The sequence below is a fragment of the Anomalospiza imberbis genome, chromosome 13 (genome assembly GCF_031753505.1).
Source record: "Anomalospiza imberbis isolate Cuckoo-Finch-1a 21T00152 chromosome 13, ASM3175350v1, whole genome shotgun sequence".
NCBI classification, from domain to species: Eukaryota; Metazoa; Chordata; class Aves; order Passeriformes; family Viduidae; genus Anomalospiza; species Anomalospiza imberbis.
The window spans coordinates 13667139-13690931 of NC_089693.1; the positions used below are offsets into that span (position 1 = coordinate 13667139).

The window sequence follows — 23793 nt, forward strand, 5'->3', positions numbered from 1 at the left end:
TTCTAACTCCTCATTTGCCCAACAGAGACTGGGAACTGTCTTCAGTCACAATTGGTATTGGTGAAGATAGCTAAAATTTAAAAGTAATGTTTGCAGCTTTGCAGGGTAGCCCAGTATGTAACATCTCATTGAAACACACTCGTGGGGAGGCCCTACAGGAATATCAGTCTTTTGGGTTTATTCATGTCATTGGTTGGTTTTCTAAATAGCTGGGAAACCTTGATTTTAAAAGGAAAAAAAATTGAGTATTCCAGTAGAGCTGTTGCCACTTTCAAAAAGAATAAAAAACTGGGTTCAATGTCCTTATTTTAATCCAGAACTTTACTGAATTTTATGTTTTGGGAATTTGTTTCTTGTTGTGTATTTTCTAATTTTTAATGCTTTGAATTTCTCTAATTTGTTTCATACAAGAGCAACTGGCTACTTTGGAATTGTCAGATAATTTTTAATTTACAGCCAACTTAGTCTGTTCTTTCCATATAAATATAAAGAACCACTTTCAAAAGTTTGGTGTCTTTGCTTTATTAATAGCATAACGTTGTGGGTTGACTGAAGTACAACATTGACAGAAAGGGCTGTACAGGAACATGGCAATTTACCTCCTGGAGGGAGTGAACTTGGCACTGCTTGATTTGGAGAGCAAAGCCACACACAGACTGAAGGTCTGAGATGTGCAGATTTTTCTTTCTCCCTTATCCAGAGAGGCCCAGCAGAAGGTTCTTTAGAGTAATCTCCTAAATGTATCACGTTCAAGACGGATACCTCTGGAACGGGGGATTTCAGGGGCTCTCAATGTGATCTTCTTTTGCACCTAAATGACTGAAAATGCCACCAAATGCAGTTCAAATTAGGTCTCTAGTGTTGATACTAAGGTTTTTAATTATTCTTTTCCTGATAACTTCTTTCTTCTCCTAAACTTCTTTCTAGAATTCCAGAGTTATTGGTAGGATACACAGAAGGTGACCTTTCTTCACAAGGACACAGACAACTAACATTATATGAAGACACAAACCTGACAGGAGAAAACACTTGAAGCAAGAAACCCAAATGCAATCTTATGATCAAAGCTACTGGTCAACACCTGCATCAGGAGTGAAGATACAAGATCTTCAGACAGAATTTCAGCCCATGAGATACTCTGAACATATCATTCTGTTGCAAGCAGTGTGTCGCTTCTGCACAATCAGAGACTGTTGTGATCTCTCCACTCATTGTGGAAGTTGCCTTGTGCCTAAACTGAATTGACAAATGCATTGTAACTACAAATTTTATTTATTGTTATGGAACTGTAAAGGTCTACATATAAAGGGAAAAGTTAACATGTTAAAAGCTGATAAAATTTCAGCTGAATGCCAGCATTTACTAAAGCTGTTCACATTCAGAGAACAAAGCAGTGACAACCGTCGACCCGTAGCATTCCCAGCATACCTATTAGTGTCTTAAAAAAGGAAGGGAAAAGTCTTTTGTTGTCCTTTCCTCTCCTTTTGCCATATGACTAGTGTTTTCCATGCAATAGGAAACTATTCCTTGGTATAGCTTTTTTTATGTTATTTTTGATCTCTGGTAATCTGAACAGTTATGGTCACAGTTCCCCTTCCATACTGAGCTCTGTGCCTCAAGCCACTCAGAGGCCTCATGAAGGCTGCAGGCTGGAGCAATACTGTGACCATAACATTTCTTGGATTTAAAAAGTGATTTTTATTTTCCCTCAGACTTTCCTCAAACATTTTTTTTTCTAATTATAAACAAAACCTTTTTAGGCTTCTAGGCTTCATAGTAAAGCTTGTAACGTGAAGTGTAAATTGGGTGGGGAGAATCTACTTTGTTAGAGTTGCTTTGTTTTCCGAGCAGTAAGTACTACATATAGTACATGTAAAGTGTTAGCTGTATGTAAGCACAAAATGCATTAAAATACAAAGGAGATTTTTTTCAGGCTGTAACTTTGGTGAATATTAAAATCCTGAATTCACCGTGGCAGGTAGTGTGATGATATAACCACCACCAAGGTGGGCTTATTACGTAATGGAATCTTAAGAGCAATGGTCACCAGTTTTTCCTTCCTGTACACGTTAACTATCATGTCATGTTGTATGGCTTGTCAGTGGAGAAAAAATAGTGTGAATCAAATGCAAATACCCCCGCCCCAAGCCATATTAGCATTAAACCTTTAAATGTTTCTCCACCAGAATAGTGTCCATAAGTATTCCTTTGTCACAGATGTGTTGAAATGGTTAAAATCCCTTTGAACTTCCATGGAAACTGTCTTCCACTGCAATGACCATGGGAGGAAATTTCCTAAGCCAAGGTTGTCTGAGCTATTGTTTATATAGTGCATCTTTCATCACTGGCAATTGGTTCACACACAAAACAGGAACAAAACTATAATTTTATGAAGTCATTTAATTTGAAAGAACAAAATATGGATTGATAAAATAAACTAATGAATTTAAGCTCATGTTTTGGATGGTTCCTAACAAAACAGTTTGTGGAATTAGTGGACTCATTTCTATTACTTTAATTTGCATATATCATCAAATAACACCTGATTATATCTGTGGCCTTGTTCTTCATTTCAGTGTTTATCAGCTAAACGGAATTTGTTGCTTATGACGTGTGAAAGTGATCACGTGCCACTGCCTGGCCTTTTTCCTTCTAAGCTTGTTGTCTTTTTGGCTATATTAGACTTTGCAGTATGCCCAGAAGCTTTCCTTCATAAAATAGAAAGAAAAAACATTTGGCTTATTTTTCACTGTAGCTAGTCTTTTATACAATAATCTTGTAAGAAAATTTCTTGAATTCTAAATATTACTCTTTCTAGATTTTTGAAATCAAAAAAAGTTTTCAGTAAAAAGTTTCTTACTTTATTTTACTATATTAGGTAGTAAAAATGTAGGGTTATTTACCATAACCTGTTCATTAATATCAGAAATTTACAATAGCATTGTAAGACCATAGTAGGGTTCTAGCATACCGTGTAGTACCTATGGAGTATTGTAAGAGCTAATTGTCCGAGATGAATTGCTTCTCATCTTGTTCTCCAGTTTCCATTGTTGGTTTATTGCAGATTTGTACCCTGTGTCAAATTTCAAGGTATTGCTGATAAACCTTTCCAACCAGCAGCAAGAAGTTCAAAAACTTTCTGTCAATGTAACAGAAAACACTATGTATATAACATTTATGTAGCAATAAATGTGCCATCTTTTTTTAACATGGTAAATCAGTGAGTTTTTTAAATTTCTCTCTCCTCATAGGCAAAGTGTTGCTTGAAAAACAGAGGCAAAACTCTCTTCTGCCTTTATCAGAACAACGCCTGGCACATTCTCCAGGAGCAGAGCATGTTGCAGGCACAAGAAGTGTTATTGCTCCCGTGAAGCCAGGCAGAAGTGCCCAGTGCCTGAGGAGCAGCAGTGCCTGAGCTGCGTGTTTGCTGCTGCAGAGCAGGAAGGGGATTGCACAGGCAGACAGCAAACCAGGAGCAGCCGATCCCACCGGCACAGCCTCTTGTACAGCTCACTCCTGTCTCTGCCTGTCCTGAAGCCAGGCTGCCTAGATCTGAGCCCCTTTGTGCAGGGAAGTTCAGTGCCAAGTTACTTCGGAACTGACTGATGCAGCTGTGTAGGTTTTGTGGCACGGCACGGGGGGAAGGTCTGTAGTTGGAGCACATCAAAGATCCCAGCTCCTCTGTCTGTGTGCAGTGCTGATGTTTGAATGTGGGCTGTCAGCACAGCTGCTGTGCTCGGCACTGCTTCCGACTCCCGAGCCTGTCCTTGGTAACCTCCGAGATGCGGAGCGCGGGTCAGGCACGTGTTTGCTACAGAGACAAAGCTGTGGCGCGGCCTGGCCGAACGCGAGCTCAGAGCCAGCCATGGCAGGCTGCCTTCTAGAATGGCTTCAGCAGCAGCCGGGGGAGAGATGCCCAGTGCCTTCCCCAGCACACATTCCCAATTTGAACTTTACTCCAGTAACAATTCTAAACCCAGCCTTTGAACATCCATCAGTACTCCCCTTTTCTGAATCAGACTTACAAGTTTGTCACTTCTTTCAGAGAGAGTAAAAATGGCCATTTGCCTATCTTTATTTTTCTTTTACCGCATGCTGTCCTGTTTGCATATACTTTCTGATCACAAGTCCTTCATTTTTTTTTTCTTTCCATGTTTCCTTCTTTCTTTTCCATTTGATTTTTGTGTGTGTGTTTAAGAGATGCATGTTGGGATACCTTTGTTAAATACAGTTCTTCTAGAATTAACATTTGAAATATTGTAGAAAAGTTCTGTAAATCTAAAGCATTGGGAAGGTTTTAAAATGGACTTTACCTTTTTTTACTCCAGCTACTGCATATTTGCTGCTAAAAAGATTCTGGATTCTTCATTAATTAAAATTTCCCCAAGAATTAAACATTTTCCCCCAACATCTGGAAATCATGGCAGACCAAAAGTAAAATGGAACCATGTGTACAAGACAACCAAGACAGTGGGTGGTAAACTTTGCTGTTTGTTTGTAACACCAATACCTTCTGGATCATAATACCCCTTGCCTGTGGATACTAAAATGTCCTGTGGAAGGAAGAAACTTTAAAGCACTTTAAAGCCTGGCAGCAAATCAAGAGCGGGGCTCCAGCAGGCCCAGCAGGGATGAGGGAGCAGGCTGGCATCCTCCTGCCTGTGCACACAGACTGTGGCTCCCTGCTCCAGGGCATCCCCCACCCTGGGCTGCAGGGAGGGGAGTCCCTGGGGCAAGGCAGGCCCAGCTCCTGCCTTCCTGCTGCTCCTCTGCCCGGTGCAGGGAGGTGAAAGTCTCCCAGGCTGGGGGAGAATGGTGCTAAGAGGAGACTGCTGCAATCCTTCCTCCTCTTCCCCTCAGCTCCGAGCTGATAAGTCAGGTGCTGTTTGGGGGTTGTTTTGTTTTGTTTAACCTTCATTTGTTTTACTGAAGTTAATCTCTCTGTCAACCTGGATGCCTTGGCAAAACAGGGAGAGTTTATTTCTTGGTGAAGATAACAAATACACTGCTCAACTCTTACCACAAGCATGGCGTGTGCATGGTCAGGACTTCAGCTGCTCACTGCAGTCACCTCAGGTTGTCTGTATCAGTCAGAAACTGTCCAGACCAAGCTCTCAAATTGCAAACTGTCTGGGCTGTAAACAGAATCCCTTTCAATTCTCTCCTAATCCTGACTTTAAAAATGTTTTGATGCAATTAAAAACATCTGTTAAATAGAATCTGATTAAGAAAAAAAAAGAAAACTTACACAAAATTATACCAGCTGAGATAAAAATCTTTCCCAAAATAGTGACTGTAACTTATCCTGGAGGGCAGATCTGTTATAAAGTCTAGTGGCTGGGCTGAAAACTTGGAATTATGGTTATTCCAGGTGAACTAGAGAAACAGGGATACCAAGGCTGTTTCATTTTCAGGAAAGATCCACTGTAGTTTTAATAGTATCACCTAAACATATAGAAACAAAAGGTGTTAAATATAAACTATATCAGCCAGAGCAGCAACTGCTGCCAACGGATGAGAAAATAAATTGCAATATAACTCAAAGTTCAGTCTGTGTTAGATGTAGAGCCCTGCTAGTCCTGGACTTCAGAAAAGCATACGAAATGCAGACCCTATAGCTGGAGCAATTGCTTTCCATCAAAGCACTGAATACCATACAAGGTTTTATTTGTTTTGGAAAATTCTATATTTTAGCTCTTTAAAAAAAATTCAGGAGGAAATTATTCAAAGTAAATGGAATCTAACTCTCATACAAAATGGACACAGGAGTGTCTTGATAACTTGGATTTTTCTCTCTATTTTTATGCTGATGTTTTCTCATTGTATCTTGATATCAAAGGAAGACTTGGAAATGCCAGAACAGGCTGATTTACCAGTTTGCTGGATTACTTCTTTATATACAAGTAAGTTAAGTATACACATTAAAAGCACAATCTCTCTATCCACGATGCAGAAAGGAAAAATAAATACTTGTGATGGTCCAATACAACTAAAGAAATTTCATGACCTTGAATGTGTGTGTATCAATTATAAAAATAAATTCTTCAAACTTGAAGTTATAAACTCATCTGTAGAATAAAATATCTGAGGAACTATGGCTCCACATTTTACTTCCTAGCACCAATAAATGAGCAGACATGATCAGACTCATTCATTTATCACAGAAGTGGAATTAGTCAGCAGCCCTAGTTGTGTGTTTGCTGGGAAGACAACACATAGCCAATTGTTTGCTGCACAGACAGATCAGGTGCTCCACACTGTTCCCAAGTGACTTTCTCTGCCTGCTGAAGTACCTGCTTTCTCAATCAGGTGAGTTCTTTAGGACATTTGTCAGCTTAATATTTCCTCATGAGCTTTATTCATTCAGACTAGAACCTGGATGTGCCAGAATGAGAATCCACTTCTCAAAATGCTGAATGGCCACTCTGTGGAGGAAAAATCTCCTGGGTGTAAATATGAAATGACAAGGTAGGGGAAAGTTTTGGATGATGTTTTGAACTTTCAGTTCACACCTGCAAAAGCTAAATTATCAGTATTTCCTTTTCAAGGTGACAAAGGAAGTTTTGCAGATGCACCTCCCATTCTGTTTGTACAATACATAGCAGGAGAGAGCTCCCATCTGAACTCATCTTCTGTGTGCCACAAAGACACAAATGCTAATGCATCTGATTATGAATAGAACAGTTAGAGTTCATTAATCCCTAACACTACCTGACTAATTAAGATAAATGCACACAATATTGGTTTTAAAGTCGATGGACTCTGCTTCCAGTTTACCCGTTTAAATGGGTAACATTTAATTAAATGTACATTTAATTTGTTTATGTGTCTAATTAATAGCTGAAAATGTAATTAAACATAAAGCTTTTAAAATGCTTATTCATTTCCTAGCACACAAGAATAGTAAATGTGAGCATCATAAACTGCAAGTACAACAGAGGGCGAGAATGCTAAAAATTTAAAGAAAAAAAAAGGTAACAGCCTACAGAATCTGAAGGTAGTAACCCAATATAAATTAGTGCCTGTCATTATCTGTAGCCAGCTGTTCGTCATTATCCTGTTATATAGAAGTAGAACAAATGTGTCAATAAAGCACTCATTAAAAAGTGTTTTGGATATAAATGCAGATTCTGCATTTACAGGAGCATCAGGGAAAAGAGTGTGAATGACACCAAAATCGACACGTCAGGCTTTGCCGTCTGTTTTTCTGGTGTGGCTGTTTTTCCTGTCTGGGATAACTGATGGAAATTAACTGCACACAGGTTCATTCCCATGTTTCTGTACCCCTGGACTTTTCAGCTGGAAGGCTCTGTAACCTGAGCTGGTTCTGTGTGCTTCCACAGGCCTTTCTGAACTTCCTTCCCTGGCCCTTCCCTGCCCCACCCCATCCCTAGTTTCTGTTGCCTGAGATATGGTCTCCAAACTGCGGGCTGTAAGTAAGTTTAAAGCTTCTGTTCCTTCCAGGCCCAGTGCTGGGGCTGCCTCAGTTAAAGCAGCAGCTGCCTCTGCCACAAGGAGCAGGAGCCAGAGCAGCTCTCCAGGGCAGGCAGGCCCAGAGAGCTGGGGTCGCTCAGCCTGGAGAAGAGAAGGCTCTGGGAGAACTTACAGCTCCTTCCAGTGCCTAAAGGGGCCACAGGAGAGCTGCACAGGCATTTTTTTCAAGGACATGAGACAAAGGGTAATGGGTTTAAACTGATAGAGGGCAGGTTTAGATTACATATGAGGAAGAAATTCTTCCCTGTGAGGCTGGCTGGGCACTGGCACAGGTTGCCCAGAGAAGCTGTGGCTGCCCCATCCCTGGAAGTGCTCAAGGCCAGGCTGGATGGAGCTCTGAGCCACCTGGTCTAGTGGAAGGTGTCCTCGTCCATAGTAGGGGAGTTGGAAGTCAGTCCCTTCCAACCCAAACCATTCCATGATTCTATGATTGACAATAATCTGTTCATTGGGAAAAAAACCCGTAATTCATCCCACATTTGGTTTTAATTTATTTCATACTATTTAGTAATATTTTAAGCTCCATATGGAATAAAGAGGAATTCTGAAGGAATTTTCATCTGAGGTTTGAACTGCTACATTATAACCATACAACTTTTCTGCACAATTTGCTAGAGTAATTTTTTCCTCCCTAGCCTATTAAAACTCCCTCTGCCCAAGGGCCCTTGATCTCACAAATACATATGCACAGTTTGTACATAGGATAGCCCTTCTCATTTCAGTGGGCACACTTCTGTACTTCATACTGGGCTTGTATTATTTCTTCACAGGTCATGATTCTGATGCTTGCAGGTCTTTCTGGGTTTTCTACAGCACACAAGGTAGGAATCTGTGCAGCAAAAGCTTCAATGCTTCTTTTCCGTTAGAGGCCTCAAGACAAAAAAGGCAATGTAGCTTCTTTCTCTACTTCCCTGCAAGGGAGGCAAACCCAGCATTTTAGAGCAGGAGGCTGGGTGTGGAACATAAGTACGTTGTATCTGTGCCTTTATAAAGAGATTCGGAGACATCTATTTTGCAACAATTGAGAAGAAACTGGGTGGGTGGTGTAGAAGAGGGGAACTGTGAAGACCAAATGTTTAGCTGTATTCCACTGTAAACAGAGTGATAGTCAGTAAACAGCTCCTCTGAAGAGCGTAATTAATAGGCACATGTGAAGAGATGGAAAAGAAGATGTATCCTTCTTCAGCAGACATCAAAGGGCAGGCTGGACAGTGAGGAATTGCGCATACCCCAAGGAGACCACACAGATGTATGTGCATGCAGCTAGGAAATGTAATGCAGTGTAATGGGCCAGGGAAAAGAGGAGTGAGGGGTAAGAAAGGCAGTGAAAAAGGAACAGTAACAAAGGAAGGAGCAACACATTCTGTGGGCATGGGAGCAGGAGTGGAGAAGCACAGAGGTCTAAGCAGGTCAGCTCTTTCTGCTCAGGGGTCAAGTTGCAGAGAAGTTTTGCAGGATTAGAAAGAGTGATAAGACAGCACAGTAGGTAGCCTCAAAATAAGATAAGAAACCGAGGAGGAGCCACTGAAATGAATGGTTCTTCATTGTGATTCTCCTGCCTCTTGCTACATCTGAAAGCAGAACCCTGTGGCAGTTGGCCAGTTTGACAGGGAAGGCGATAAAAATAAATTACATCCTCTGTTTCCAATACAGACTGAGATATTTCCAAAAGAATGGGGGAAGGGAACTTATCTGCAGGGAGAAAAGGTACTCACAGGATCCAAAACTCATTGTCTGTTCTCTATAAAGTGGTGTCATGACTGACTCCACTACGTACGTACTTGGCTCCAAAATGGGATTTTGGAACATTCCACCTCTGGGACCAGCTGCTTTCACAAATGTTCCATTGGAAGACAAATACTAGTTCAAAATTAAGGAAATGCTCTTTTCTGTCTCAAAGAGCACACATGAAGCTGGGAAGAACAAATCCGAGAAACTGAGGCCAAGAAGTTTGAAATTCCCAGTGTCCTGGGTGGTCTTTGTTGTTTAATTCCGCTTGTGTCATCGGTGGAGAATGTTTCCCTTCAAAACCTGACTAACACTTGGACAAGATAGATTTTCCCAATTAATTTGATTCACAGTTGAGCAGAACACATGCATGCCAACAGTGTGGTTTTGGCCTACTTTTTCAAATCGGGTTTTGTGCCCCAAAACAGAGTCTAAGGAAACAGGTTGTCTTCAAATGTCTTGGCACAAATAGACAGGCATTTTTGCTGTAAAAGCAACTTTAGCAAGGACAAATAATCTCTCTTGGACACAGTACTACAGGAGTGTATTTGCACAAAACAAAACCAAAAAACAACAAGAAGGCTGGACCCACTAGTATCTAAGCTGAAATGTTTGTAGGACCTGTTGTGATAGGACTAGGGGAATGATTTTAAACTAAAAGAGGGTACATTCAGACTAGATAAAAGCAAGAATTTTTTTACAATGAGGGTGGTGAAACACTGGAACAGATTGCCCAGAGAGGTGATAGATGCTTCATCCCTAGAAATCTTCAAGGTCGGGTAGGATGGGGTACTGAGCAACCTTATCTAGATGAAGATGTCTCTGCTCACAGCCAGGAGGGTTGGACTAGATGGCCTTTAAAGGTCCTGTCCAATCCCAACTATTCCATGATCCTAAGAAACACCCCCTGTCCTCTTGCATGTACTGTCCTTTTGAGTTGTGCTCTGTGCAAAGGGAGGACTGCCCTGCCTTCTCTGATACTTCTGGCTGATGTGTCAGGTGACACATGGAGGGGAAATGTGTCTTCCAGGGACAGTAACTGTGGGTCACACAAGGCAGGGAATACTTTGCACGCCATCCTGTGCTTAGGCCCAGGCAATTGCCCTATTAGTAATCTACTGTCACTCTCCCATTAAGAAAGCAGTCCAAATTCTTTGTTTAACCACTTATTGTGGAATAACCCATCAGCTCCCCATGAACTGGAAATTAAAGATCCAGATCTCTCCTTAAAGATCCAGAACAAATGTATTATTCATCTTACCTGGAGATTTGTCCCATAGCACTAGTGATTTTCCCAGAGAAAGATGCTGCATACAGCTAATGGCATTTTTTGAGTGTTAGACATTCCAAAGATGTCTACTCAAGGGAAGAAATTTCATGTTCCAGCAACTTAGAAACATTGGCTGCAGTTACTGCTAAGAATGGAATTGCAATTAGTCTTCTACAATCTTTATAGGTATGCCTGAAAAACAGAGATGTCAATATTGAAAATCTGAGAGGTCAGTGAAGCAGTGTCCTTTGCTGATAGACAACAGACCATTCCTCAAAACTCCCACTTGCTGGGCTGGTGGAGATAACATTTAGTGTGAGACAGAGCAGCTTTAGTTTTAGGGCAGGGGTGCTGCCTCTGTGGTTCTTTGGAATCCTCTTTTCTGGAAAACAACATTGTATTATCCTCCAGAGATCAGCCAGGGCTGGTCTCCCATCTGTTCATGGATCTGCACCTGTTTTTCATTTCACCAACAGTGGCCACATGGCCTAAGATTGTGGGGGAATACAGAGAAGAAAATGAATGTGTGGCTCAGGCACTGGGATTGTGTTCAGAAGTTCTGAGTTTAAATCCTGACTGTATAGCATAACCTTGGAAAGTATTTTCATTTTTGTCTACCTTACCCTGATCTGTAATGGACACAAAGGAGAGAATATTATTTTGGAGACTTCTCCTTAACCTTTTTTTTAACAAGAAATTGGAGAAAAATTTCTTTTTCTTCTTTGCTTCTTTCTCACCCATCACAGAAGTCTTTACAGAAGTAGATCTCTATAAAACATGTCACTTATGATTAGGAACACCAAACATGTCTCCATCTATTTCCTTTGCACTCTGAAAAACAGAGGTGAAGTTTCTCTTGCAACTGATGCATGGGAATCAGAGTAGTCACTGTTGATCTGAGACTGAATTACATTCTAGCTGCAGCCAGTGTCAGAGACATACAGAGATGAGTATCTACTCCCTGCCTCTCTCATGTCTTGCACTGGCCATGCCATAGATGTGACTACATTTTGCTGTTTTTATAACACTTGTTTAGAAAAAAGAGGCAAAGTTGTTGCCCCTGCTCTGCCCACTCATTTTATTTATTGCTTCATCAGCCACACTCTCTGTGTTTATGCTCCAGTACAACAGTTTGGCTGCAGCTTCTGTGGACAGTCTGGAGATTGCTTGGGGCTAAATAAAGAGGGTAACTGCTGTCAGGTTCCATGTAACTGCACATGGGCATGGCAATACCAGGCTAAATGGGGACATGCTGACTTTGCCAAATCCTACCAGTTTCTGTAAGGGTTCCTTAAAATTCTCAGTGTCACAGATCCTTGCAACTCACTGTGAATTCTCAACTTGGGCACTGCCCGCCAAAAAAATTCTCTCGCATTTCTTCTGTCCTAACTGGGGACTGAGTTGATTATAACTGTTCTCAGAGTTGTTTCTCACCTTGAGCCTCAAACAACCTCTACTGAAATCTGCTGGGGTTTGTCATTGACTTCAATAAAATTAGGCTTAGGCCTTTATCAGAAAGTTTGCTGCTTGCTGCAAGTCTGATTTCCATGTGATACATCTGTAAGCTTTTAGTTATCATGTTGCCTTTGAAATGGAAAATTGACAAACTGTTATCTCTGGGAGCTTGTTGGGTTCAGATTGGTTCCGTCAGATCACAAGTAAATTGGCACCAAGCAAGGTTGCTATTGAGTTCTTTATGTTTGATCCTCAAATTAAATCTGCCTGCCTCATTGGTGTGCACTCGAGACTATCGAGTGCACTTGAGACTACCTGGTTTTGTCTGAATTTTGCAGCAATGGAAAGGGAAGGTGATTTGCCTGACCTGTGGATGAGGAGTTCTGTGTCAGCTTCAGAAAACCTCTAGAGGACTGGGATACAATGCTATGCTGAACACTACAAATTTGCAGGTGCTGTGGCCAGAAGAGATAATTAGAAGAGACATTTATGATCATTCATCTCGACTTTCTGCAAACTACAAATGCCTTGTAGTTTTTATAAAGGACCATACTTCTCAATTTAATTAGTCATTAGAATTCTAGCTGATTTGATCTCCTCCAGTCATGGAAAGTTTGTTGCAATCTAAGGTTTCTTTTCCTCAGTTCTTAAAATTTGTTCCTAATCTCTCATCTAAACCTGTTAATTTTCATTTCTCTGGATGTTGTTCTGCTTTCACCTGTGCCTGCTGTGGGACTCCAGTTCTGTAGTATCCCATGTAGACCCTGATGCAGTGCAGTCAATCAACTGTTTCCTTTTTCTTCTAACCATCTTCAGAGTCAGGATTATATTTCAGGTCTCCATTCACTCATAACTCCCGTATATATATTTTCAGAATTCAGATTATACCAATTTATCCAGCTTCTGGTGACCCAAATCACTATATTATTTTAAAATATTATCATTGAAACTCCTGTGGTTCACAGTCTCTCAGTAGTTTTGTAAGGACTACTTATAAAATCAGTTCTTTCACATTCAGATGTTTAATTTACATTTGACTCAATGGAAACATCCTTTTTGGAATGTTTTTTTGGAATGGCAAGATTACACTTGCCTTTTACCTTAAACTAGCAGGCAATGCTAATATGGTGCTAACAATGAAGATGTTAATGTAGAAAGAGCCAGCTACTGAGATTTTTCCTCTATTTCATGACTCAGCTTTCTTTTATAGCTTACCTTTAAGTTATTTCAATTCTATCAGGTTTTTTTCATAAAATGCTATAAATGCATTTGCTGAAAGGTAAACTAATTTGGACCCAATGCTCTCAAGGTATGGAGTAACTGAAATGGAAAGGGACCTTTGGAGTTCATCCTGTATAAAACCCCATTGAGAGCAAGGTGAATGTTAAAATTAGATCCAAGTGTACTCCTAAGTAGAACTGCAACTACAGGAAAAGGCTGAATTCACTGCATAAAATTAACCATTCATAAAGGATAGGACTTACAAATATTATGACAGATTGTTGCAACAAGGATGCTGCTATTGTATTTTGCTAGGCACCTTCTCACTGTGCATCCTTAACATAAATTATGGAGCAAAACTCTACTAATGATTCTAGAATCAACATAAACTCATGGAAGTGTACAAATTACCTTGAAGTCTTCTGTCTCATCAGTGGCCCAAGAACTAGTGCTTACTTTAACCCTCTAATGTGCAACAAGTTGACTTAAAAATTGTTCACTATCTATATGCATTTGTATTTTAATCCTACTTTGTAAAAAAATAGTCTTCCCACTTATGGAATGATCTTAGTAAAAATAGATATTTGACAGAAATCTGTAAAGTGATTTTTTTTTTTAGTATAAAATACTGTTGTAACATTTGCTCTTCTGGTTTTATTCTTTATTTACTACAGTTTTTCGACATCTGTTCCTGTCTCTTTTCATCAAATATTTATCTGCAACAGCTGAAAGAGCCTCATTTGTTTTAATTAAGAATAAGACCACCAAGCTGGGATCACTTCCTTGGCTCTTCCATGGCTTGCACAGACAGACAGTAGATCTTGTGAGGTTTCCTGAGGGTGGCCCAGTGACAGGCTTTCCCCCCACCCCATATCCTTTTCTTTTGCACCATGTTTATTTTGGGATAGAGAAATGTAATCAGAGCCACATTCCAACCACAGAAACTTTTTACAGTTACACGCATGAGAAAGGAGGATGATCTTGCTGTGTTTCATTTGCTCTTTCATTGGAAGAAACTATTTTCTGATTTGTGACTTCTCTGATGGAATTATCATTGCCACAGAAACACAGGAATAGCAATAAAGCCTCTGGTTCAGCATGTCAGCACTGACAGAGGCAGAAAGTGCTTAAGGAAAAATTGTAGCAATTCAGCTGAAGAATATGCTACTGACTGAAAACATATTTTTTGTACTTTTTCTCACTAGCTAATATCTATTTCATCTCTTTTCTTTTTCCCCCTGTTGACTTAAGAAGAGGAAAAAACAAAGAAGCAACGTAAAATAAGTTCTTTGTACAAAGTTAGTATTCTAAGGCAGTGGTAAAGGCTCATGTCTATTGCCACTATAACTGAGTTTTTGGGACATGCCATTTTCAGTTTTATGTATTCTAGAGGAATACTTCTGGAATGCATAGACTGCTCATGACTTCTAGAGATGGTAAGATGTCTCCTGGCCTTGGGATCCTAATTAAGTTGCATATATAACTGACCTTTCTCAGCCATCTTAATTATCTTAGTCCTTGCTAATGAGACAGATTTTTAAATTAAGCTTTTACATTTATTTAAGATGAAGGAGACCAATAAGCAAATCTTGGTTTTTTCACACCCCATTTTCACTTCAAGCTTCATCTTACAAGAAAAATAAACAAGCCATTCCTATGAATCAGCAAATTAAGGCTGTAATATCCTCACCTGGCAAAAATTACCTTCAAAAAACTCCTACTTCAGTCTCCCTTGGCAGTACATTACAGCAGAGTCATTAATGCTTACACAGATACTTCTTACAGTTGTTAGTTAGATACAAAACACAGATTATCTTTAAAATGAGAAGATCGCCTTTCTTTGTAGATTTAATCAGTTTAGAACTTTACAATCTGGAAGCTGGAATTTTCTCAGTTCTGAAGAAACCCTATCAGACTCAAAGCCTGACAGTAATTTGTGCGCCTCTTGGTTTATTTTGCAGGCAAAGTAGAAAGAAAGGTAGGTTGATGTGATCTGATGTATCAAAAATTACCTCATTACAGCTAATTTTTTTTTTCTCGTAACACACATATGCAACAGGCGTATATAAAGCACATTTCACTACACTTATATAAAAGCTGTTGACTTACCAAGAGGTCAAAGGAGATTTTATCTCAGCATCTTTTCCAGTTCACAGTATTATCTCCTATTCCACAGGACATGGTAATGTGGCTGCATAAGGTTCTCATGTTCTGCATTTCAGATATATGGGTAAAACTGACACAGAATTTTAAAGGCAAAGTCTTCAGAAGTGTATTAAGAGCTTAAAATTAAATAAGAAGTTGTTCCCCATGTTGTCCTATTCTGACACTTATTATTTAAGTAACTTTTACAATGAGTCACTATATTATATTTACAGTACTATACCGTAGCTTTCTAATATCTTGATATTGGTATGAAGGAAAAGAATCAATTATGTAACTTGGAATCAGAATTTAATCCTTTCCTTGCAAGATACTGAGACAGGAGACAGCACCATTGCTTAATCAATTGCACAACAGAAGGGCATGCAGGAACCTAGATTTTACTTCCAGCACTGCCACTGGATTGAGGGTGACCTTCATCAAATACTCATTCTACTCCATAAAATCTAACTATAAGTTCTCCTTCTAAGGACATTTGAAATGAGAAAGTACTGTTAAGTACCCTAGATTTGATGCCAATTCCTTACAACAGTAAGTGAAATAAGAGTTAAACTAATTTAAGAGAGACTTTATTAACTAGAAAGATTATGAGCTTGTCAAAGAGATATTAATTAAAGTCTGGGGACTGCTTGCCAGTGTCATTCTAAATTAATTGATAATAGGTTACTCTTAAAAGTGGAGTGCAGCTGCAAGAACGTCAGGCTCAAAGGAAACTCGATTTTGTTTATCATTCATTTTTACTTTGTTTAGCAATAGATTTCTAAATACCAAAGAAACCTGAAACTGTTTCTGGCAAGGATATTTTTGATTACAAAAGTATTTCTATAATCCAAATGGCAGGATTCATACACTTACTATAGAACTTTCTACACTTTTCTCTCTTTTTGTAAATTTCTGATAATATAAAAACCTTTAGGACTGTATCTTATGTCTTTTAAGAGGAAAAGAAGCCCATAAAATCTAACATAAATTTAGCAGCAGTTCTAGTGACCCCCAAATCGTGTGTGGTTGGTATCATGCTCTTTGGGGATAATATTACCCATGAGAGCAATTCAGAAGAGGCAAGGGATTTCAAGGCCTCCAGTTTATAATTAATGTGAAGACAAAGGGTGGGCACAGGGGTGGGAAGTGATTCATGCCCACTTCTGTCCCTGTTTACAGGCTTTGTGTTGTAGCTTTCTGTGTATGAGTTCTGCTGCTTTGTCTCATAGAAATTAGTGCTTCAGGAGGACAGGTAGTTCACGGCTGTATTCTGATCTGAATTAAACGGGGATTTCTTTGAAGACAGTATAGCTACACTGGTGGAAAATGTGGGAAAATAGAACCTGAAGAGTGCAATCCCTGCTAGCAGGCTGAGGCCATTCTGGCAAAAGACCTGCCCTACACTGAGCCCCCTTCCTTGCCTGTGATTAAGACTCCTCTGCTTCTGATCTTGGACAAGACTTAGCCAGGCTCCCCATCTAGTCTGGGCATGCAGAGGGATTCTGCAGGTAGTGAGCTGCCACCCATGATACAAAAAAAATGTACCCCACTGAATGTCTGTTGAGCCATTTATTTTGTTATTTTATGCTATCTGATAATATAAGCATTTTCATCAGTCCCTGGGTAAAACAAACCCACAGATCATTCTTTTAAAGGAAGTTGGAGAGCTCTGTGCTACCTCATACAGAAATTTTTGGAAGAGTAGGAATTCAGTGAAAGCACTTACCTTTTATAGAGCTCTCTTACCAAAGAAAAGTGACAAACTGTTATCTTTTTTATTCCTACAGTTTCAATTTGAAAATATAAAAGACATGACTACATATAATTCTGCTTATTCAGGTATGTTAAATCCTGACAAGACTGTCAGACTCAAAAAGCACAGTTGGGGCTTTGTGGAAATCAGTGACAAAAATTACAATTGATCTTAAAAGATGTCAAAATTGTGCCAAAGTGTTTTGGGGTTTGACCCCAGAAAATAGGAATATGATTTGCACCTTCCCATATTGATCCTTCTGTTCTGACAGTCATGATCTTCATCATACTGGGACACTTCAGTGCTTTGGCTTTTATTTTGGATGCTGTGATTTTAGCAGTATAAATATGAAGTGATATGGGTATATGGTACATTGAAGTGCTGATGACTATTTGTTTAATGGCTTGAGAATACAGCTAACACAGATGTCTCAGTATTGCTTGTGAACAGAAGTCCTCTTCTGTTTGCTTCACAAAATTACATGACAAAGTACTACTATTAACTTTCAAAACTCTTTAATATCCTAATTAAAAGTCAGTTTCCTAATACTTACAAAACCATCTCAGGAAAGAGGGATGTAGTACTGATACATAAATTGTCCCATTTGGATCATCCAGACTCTAAACCTATGGCTTCAAAACCTCTAGCAGAATTTACCAGACAGTTCTGTTCAATACTGACATGACCGATTTCATAGTATTTTTCTTAAGGGGGATTTGAACCATGGCCTGAAGTTTCCCTTCCTGTCTGGTCATCTATTTATCCCTGAGCCACTATTTTTCTACTTGTACACATATATACTTGTGGTTTTCATAGCTGGTATGTGCAGAATGTGACATGTGGAACCAAGCAGGGGGAGCACCAGCAGTTGGAGAAATCTTGATGACAGAAACTTTAAGGAGTGAAGTACAAAGTGTTCCCTGGAAATGAGATAAGCTGGAATGATGGCATAACTTTCTGTGTGCCATGTTTGAAGACTCCACACTTGATATTGCTCTGAGAAGAAGAGCACCTGTAGTGCACCACGTTGTGACTCTTTTTTGTGCAACGCAGAATGAACTGACAACAGAGTAAGTCTTGTAACAATGCCATAAAAAACCATAGCTGTGATTACTGATCATGATGTAATTAAGGAATATGTACACACTGCAAGATAGATGCTATGCAGTGTCTGGTTGGTGCAAGGACTCCTTTAAATCCTATGGACAAGGAAGTAGAATGATTCACAGACTGAGCTCAGAACAGCTCTAGCACCCTGTCTACATGGAAGCTGGCAACTGATTGTCATGAAGAAAAGTTAAAAAGTTTCTTAATATTCAAAGCCTGTTTAAAAAGAAGGGTCAGAGAAAACATAGTTAATATGTCTATATAGTCCTACTATGAAAGTATTTTGAGCAATTGCTAAAAGAACCTATACTGTGAGGTTTATAGATACATCATAACTCAGATTCATGAGAAGTCTTACTTTACTGGATGCTCCAATTCGAGATTTCCAGGCATTCCATCTAATCTTCTAATCCAATAATCCTAAAATCCAGCAATTAAAGAATGTTTTGACAAAGCAACCTGAGGATCATTCCTCTAATTATGCCACACAGTTTAGGCTCACTGACTTCAAACAGTCAGGTTTACCCATGTAAAATATGTATTCATAATGTCTGGATTCACTGGAATCACAGACACTTCAGCAGAACTTAGCCTATTAACAGCTTCGTCCACACTGAGACTAAATCAAGAAAAAGGAAATTCTGTTTCCTTGTTGAGAGTTAATGCAATTATGCCTCTAACACAAAGTCATTACCAAGACCCAACAATCTTTCAAAAAACCCCAGAATTTAATAAGCAGCTTTTAGAAATCCCTCTCATTCTGCCACGTGTGTTGGATTTCTCCTTAATATCTGCCATTTTGCTGGTTTCCTATCAGAAGGTGCAGGTCTGATGATTCAGTGAGACTGTAGGCACACAGACAGTGTGTGGTGATTGGGAATGGGGCTGCAGCTCATCCTCAATGGGCGACAGCTGTGTAGGTCAGGTGAGCAGCAGTGACAGCAATGAGCCATGGAGTGCCCAGGGGCACTGAGCAACCACCAAAGGGAACAGAGGGCACACAGGTGCCGTGCATCAGCGTGAGGGGTATGAAAGGCTGGGCTGAAGAACGGGAAAGAGCAGATGCTTGCAGCCTTCTGCAGTGACATGGTGTTACTCTGGGCAGATGCCTGAAGCCTATTGATGTGGTATGGTGTTACTGTGTATGGGGGAATGCTTAAAGCCTGCTGAAATGGTATGGGGGTGCTCTGTGTATTGTGGCGGTCTCAACTGTGATATATGCTGTGACAAGAGACATTAAATGCACTAAAGTCATGGAGAAATTGGAAACTTCTCTGCAATGCAGGGAATTTATATTATGTTTAAGATGATAATGGCACGTATAGGGTTTGCCCCCAGAAGCTGGAAGAGAAACGATACATTGAAGCTATTGTAGCAGAAATACAGAATCATAGACTCATTTAACTTGGAAAAGACCTTTGAGATGATTGGGTCTGACCAAGCTGTCTTTTCAGAATTCTAAACTGGACACAGGTTAAATATGAAGTCTGCACTATCAGTCTGATACAGCATGTGTCTCCAGTAAAGTACTAGTTTGCTAGCAAAACAATATTTCCTTTGTGAGATCTGTTGACCTTCAACCTGGTAAGAGGATAAAATGTTAAAAAAGCACAGAAATAGACAAGAGTGGTTTTCACAAGTGGAACCTTTGTAATATCTGTATGTGTGTGAAGGGAAGGCTTGGATTGTTTGTTGTTTGTTGTTTGTTTTGGGGATTTAGGCGAGTAATGAACAAAGCAGTTACAAGAGACAAAGATATGCAGCTTTTTCCTTCTCCCAACAATCTCGAGGAATTGAATCCACTAGCTACCTGGAGTTCATTCTTGTAATCTCTCCCTTAACCCTTTCACTTAGTGAGCCCTCAGTTTTCCCTTAGATGCAACTACAGTTTGCTTGTGTCTGTGCTCAGATTCCTGTTTCATTTTTATATTGGACAGGAGTCCTTCTCTCTAATGTTTGGTTCCTTTTACATGCATTAGTCTATTCTCAGACCACATCTAGCTTTTCCAGTGTGGGCAGCATTATTACCAAAAATACAGAGTACAGTGATATTAGTCAACTGATCACATTGAATCATTCTTATTTTCTGAATGACCTCTCATAACTTCCCGGATTTATAATTTTTCTCTTGATTTGGTACATGGTTTTCACAATTCTTCAGCCAGAAGCTAAGGGGTTAAGTGGTTTTTCATCATATGTATGTTGTGCAGACTGAGATGAAAGCCATAGTTCAGCAAAGTCATGGTTATTAGCATCAAACACTCATTCTAAAGAGGTGTTGCTATGCACCTGCTATTTTAATTCGTATTAGGTTTATTAAAATCAAAACAAAGTGTCAGACTAGAAACAGAGCAGTGCTATGATCTGCTAGAAGACATAAAAATACAGACAGATTATGAAGTCTGATATGGCTACTTAGTAATGTCTTCATTTAGACTATTCTTTCTGTGTAAAATTTTTAGATAATATCCTCGGCAGAGATAGCTGGCACTGAAGCCACACTGTTTTTATCAGCAAGATCTGGATCCCTTTTATCTTGCATAAAAGATGAATTACTAGCTTTTATGCAGTTGTCTTGCCCACTGTGGCTCTCTAAAGAAGAGGTGTGAAGGAAATAGTATTTGTAAGGAAAAGGTGAAAAGTGTTTCCCTCTTGCAAGGCACCCACCCTCCAGCACTCTTCACAACAGGATACTGAGCTAGATGGGCTTTTGGGCTCACCCAGCCCTTAACTTCTAATTCTCTCCTGTCACCTGGAACAAAGCCTGTTGTTACTCTTTTGCTTCTAGTCCTGGTCAGACAGAACCAGGGAAGCAAATGACTGTACTGCAGTAACTACTAAACAGTCTGCTGGGATCAAACCTTTTGTGTGAAGCATCGAAATTAATCCTGTCTGCCAGAATTCTCACTACCAAGTGAGAAGTTGGTAGATGTTGGTATGCTTTGGATCTCTGTGGGGTACACAGTTTGCCAACTGGACACTTAAAATACTGATCAGGAGTTATTCCAAGAAGTACAGACTGCCTGTTGGAATTGTATCTTGCAATGCTGCTGACATCCTGCTCTGTGTCCTAGAATATGAGATAAGATTATGTACTACCTCAGCTAGGAAAGATGAAAAAGAAAACATTGCTTGTCAATAGACATGGATGAAACTATTTCTCAGAAATCAGGTGACCTGAAACTCTGCTATAGCAACTCTAAGTCTTCAAGATTGCATTAATTTTCATAATTTGAACAGCACATGAATAAAGAATTTTAAAGACTTAAGATGAGTAAAGAAGATATTTAGAAAGTACAGAAGTATCAACCAAGCCCAGGGATCCAAGAGAGGCTTAATTGCAATGAGAAAAGGAATAAAATATAAATGTCAAAGTATACATACAGAATACTCTGGTAGTATCTGTAACTACTTAGTGAAAAAACTGAATAGATCAGATCTTCTTTCCAAGTCTAGAGATCTTTTAGTACACAGATGGCCTAGAATTCAGTGGAAACAAAAGTATCACATCATAAGTCAGTTGTTTAACATATTCTGTGTTTATATAAACTATGAGTAGACACAGCATTACTGTAATACCATGGTTGAGCAATCAGGCACTCAGGGGTCAGAAAACGCAGCACAGGTCAAACCACAATCATAATTCTCCTCTTTTCTTGCTTGTGCATGAAAATATGAGTCTGGATGTTCCACTGACTTATATCAGGGGGCCTGAGTGAACCAATAGGGTTTAACAGCCCTGACCAGCCTCATCTGGGGCCTCTACCCACACCCCTGCCCATGGGCTCAGGGGCTTCATTTAAGCTGAGCCATGGATGTTTAGCCTCTGCCTGAACTACATCTTAGGTGTGCCTGTGCTTGGCTATTGACCCTGCTGATCAGATCACGAGCTGGGCTGATTTCCCAGCTTCCTTTCACAGGTATAGTCCTGCCTGATGATTCCTGGGCTGACCCTCCCTGTAGACTGCCTGCCTTGATGCTGCACCTGCTTTGCCACCGCAAACTCACCTGGTTCTTGGACTTTGCTTAACTCCTGCTGCCTTCCCTAGTCTCTTGCCGTGGTGTTGTGGGATGGAGCTCTGGTTGATAGAGCCTCTACCATGCTGGCTGTAATATCATGTTTGGCTTCTTTGGTGGGAGCCAGCCCCTGCTGTTTTCTGACCACTTTATCTTACTATTTCTATTTCTTAAGAGGGAGAGTGTGACTTTCCTATAAAGTCCTACTTCTCCAGTAAGACTTGAAGGCTAAGTCTGCATTCAGATTTAGCAGCTACAGACTACTGGTTAAAAGATGAAATTCAGTTAGTAAAATCTTACAACTACTTCAACAGTATGGGAACATACAAATTTAGGTGTACATTTTATAAGAGATTTCACAAAAACATTTTATTGGCCTACTAAAATGTCTCTTTTTGAATTTGTTTTCAAAAACTTCTAGATTTCAATTACAAAAACTAGGATTTCCTTTAACAACAACAGAAAATAATTATTTGGAGGTTGTTTATAATGTTGTGTCAAAAATACAGGAGTATTTCACCTCTGCTATTAGTTTTTCTAAGACCAACAGTTCCACTGAAAATATTGGGAGAAGGCTGGAGCTGTCTCAAACTGATGAAGTGGTACATGTTTCTGAACTTCAGAGGTTTTAAAGAGAAGAGGTGAAAACTTCTGGCATCTTAGAATTTGATGGCTCCTGTTGATTTCAGGGGAAACAACATCTTGCCCAATGGCTAAAACAGTGAGACTATTCTGTTGAATGAAACATTTCCGGAGACAAAATAAAATAAATAATAATAAGAAAAAAGTTAGGAGATGGCTCTTGGAAAGATTTACAATGCACAAGAGAAACCTAACTGACAAAAGAGATACTGCTCAAAGGAATTCTCATGGACAAAATATGTGCTTACTTTTCAAAGCCAAGGAAACTTCAAGTACTTACGGGTGGGGGTGTGTGCATGTGTGGAGATCTTAACCTGTTGCACGTTAGCAAAGTATGGTTAGAAAACAACAATCAGTGGCTTTGGAAATGGAAAAACTAAGGCCAGTACCTAAGCAGTCTCTAGTCTGTTAAAGTTCATTTGCCAGTTTCAAGATGAAATTGCAAGAACTTTTTCAGAGTTGGAGAAATTTGAAGTCAGAAGAGATTGGGGGGGAAAGGAGGGGGAGCATTAGATGGGGAAAAACAGTCTTTTGAAGTTTTGTATGCAAGGCAAGATCTGGATTTGTGCCTTTAAAGCAAACCTTCCTGATGTTACAAATTCAAAAAAAAACTCATTGTGGCCAAAAGCCACATGGCATGCACTTATCTTTGGGAGGAAGGGGGAGGGAGAACAGTTCACAAGCAGGAAATGGCTTCCAGGTGTCTCTCTACTCCAGTGCACAACTTGATCACTACAAACCAGCGATACCAGGTTTAGTAGTCCCAGCTGTCTTGCTTCTTCTCAGGGACTTGGACTAATCATGCATTATCACAGCCTTTCTGCTGGTGACACAGCATAACCCTGGCTCTGGAGCTACGCTTGAACAGCTTACAGGCTGTGGGTGATTGAAAAAGTTACAGGTAGTCCTTCTCAATCAAGTACAAGCATGTGGAAATAAGCAGGGTACGTATACCTCAGTC

General features: G+C 39.8%; 1 protein-coding gene and 2 long non-coding RNA genes across 15 annotated transcripts in view; 2 read left to right on the forward strand and 1 right to left on the reverse strand.

Annotated features, from left to right (window-relative positions):
• The window catches only part of TCF12 (transcription factor 12), a 162312-nt gene extending 159104 nt beyond the window's left edge, over nt 1-3208 (forward strand). For all 13 annotated transcript variants that reach the window (XM_068204050.1, XM_068204049.1, XM_068204053.1 and 10 more), the window contains one exon: nt 928-3208. The gene's annotated coding sequence lies outside the window, so the exon portion shown is untranslated. The remainder of the gene's footprint in view (nt 1-927) is intronic.
• Nucleotides 355-16241, reverse strand: LOC137481992 (uncharacterized). Its single transcript, XR_011003822.1, has 3 exons — nt 15278-16241; nt 5021-5113; nt 355-819 (listed from the first exon to the last, which is right to left on the reverse strand). It is a non-coding gene; the product is annotated as an uncharacterized lncRNA (long non-coding RNA).
• The window catches only part of LOC137481996 (uncharacterized), a 29380-nt gene continuing 10612 nt past the window's right edge, over nt 5026-23793 (forward strand). Inside the window, exons 1-2 of the long non-coding RNA XR_011003826.1 lie at nt 5026-6468; nt 8265-8315. This is a non-coding gene — a long non-coding RNA (uncharacterized lncRNA). The remainder of the gene's footprint in view (nt 6469-8264; nt 8316-23793) is intronic.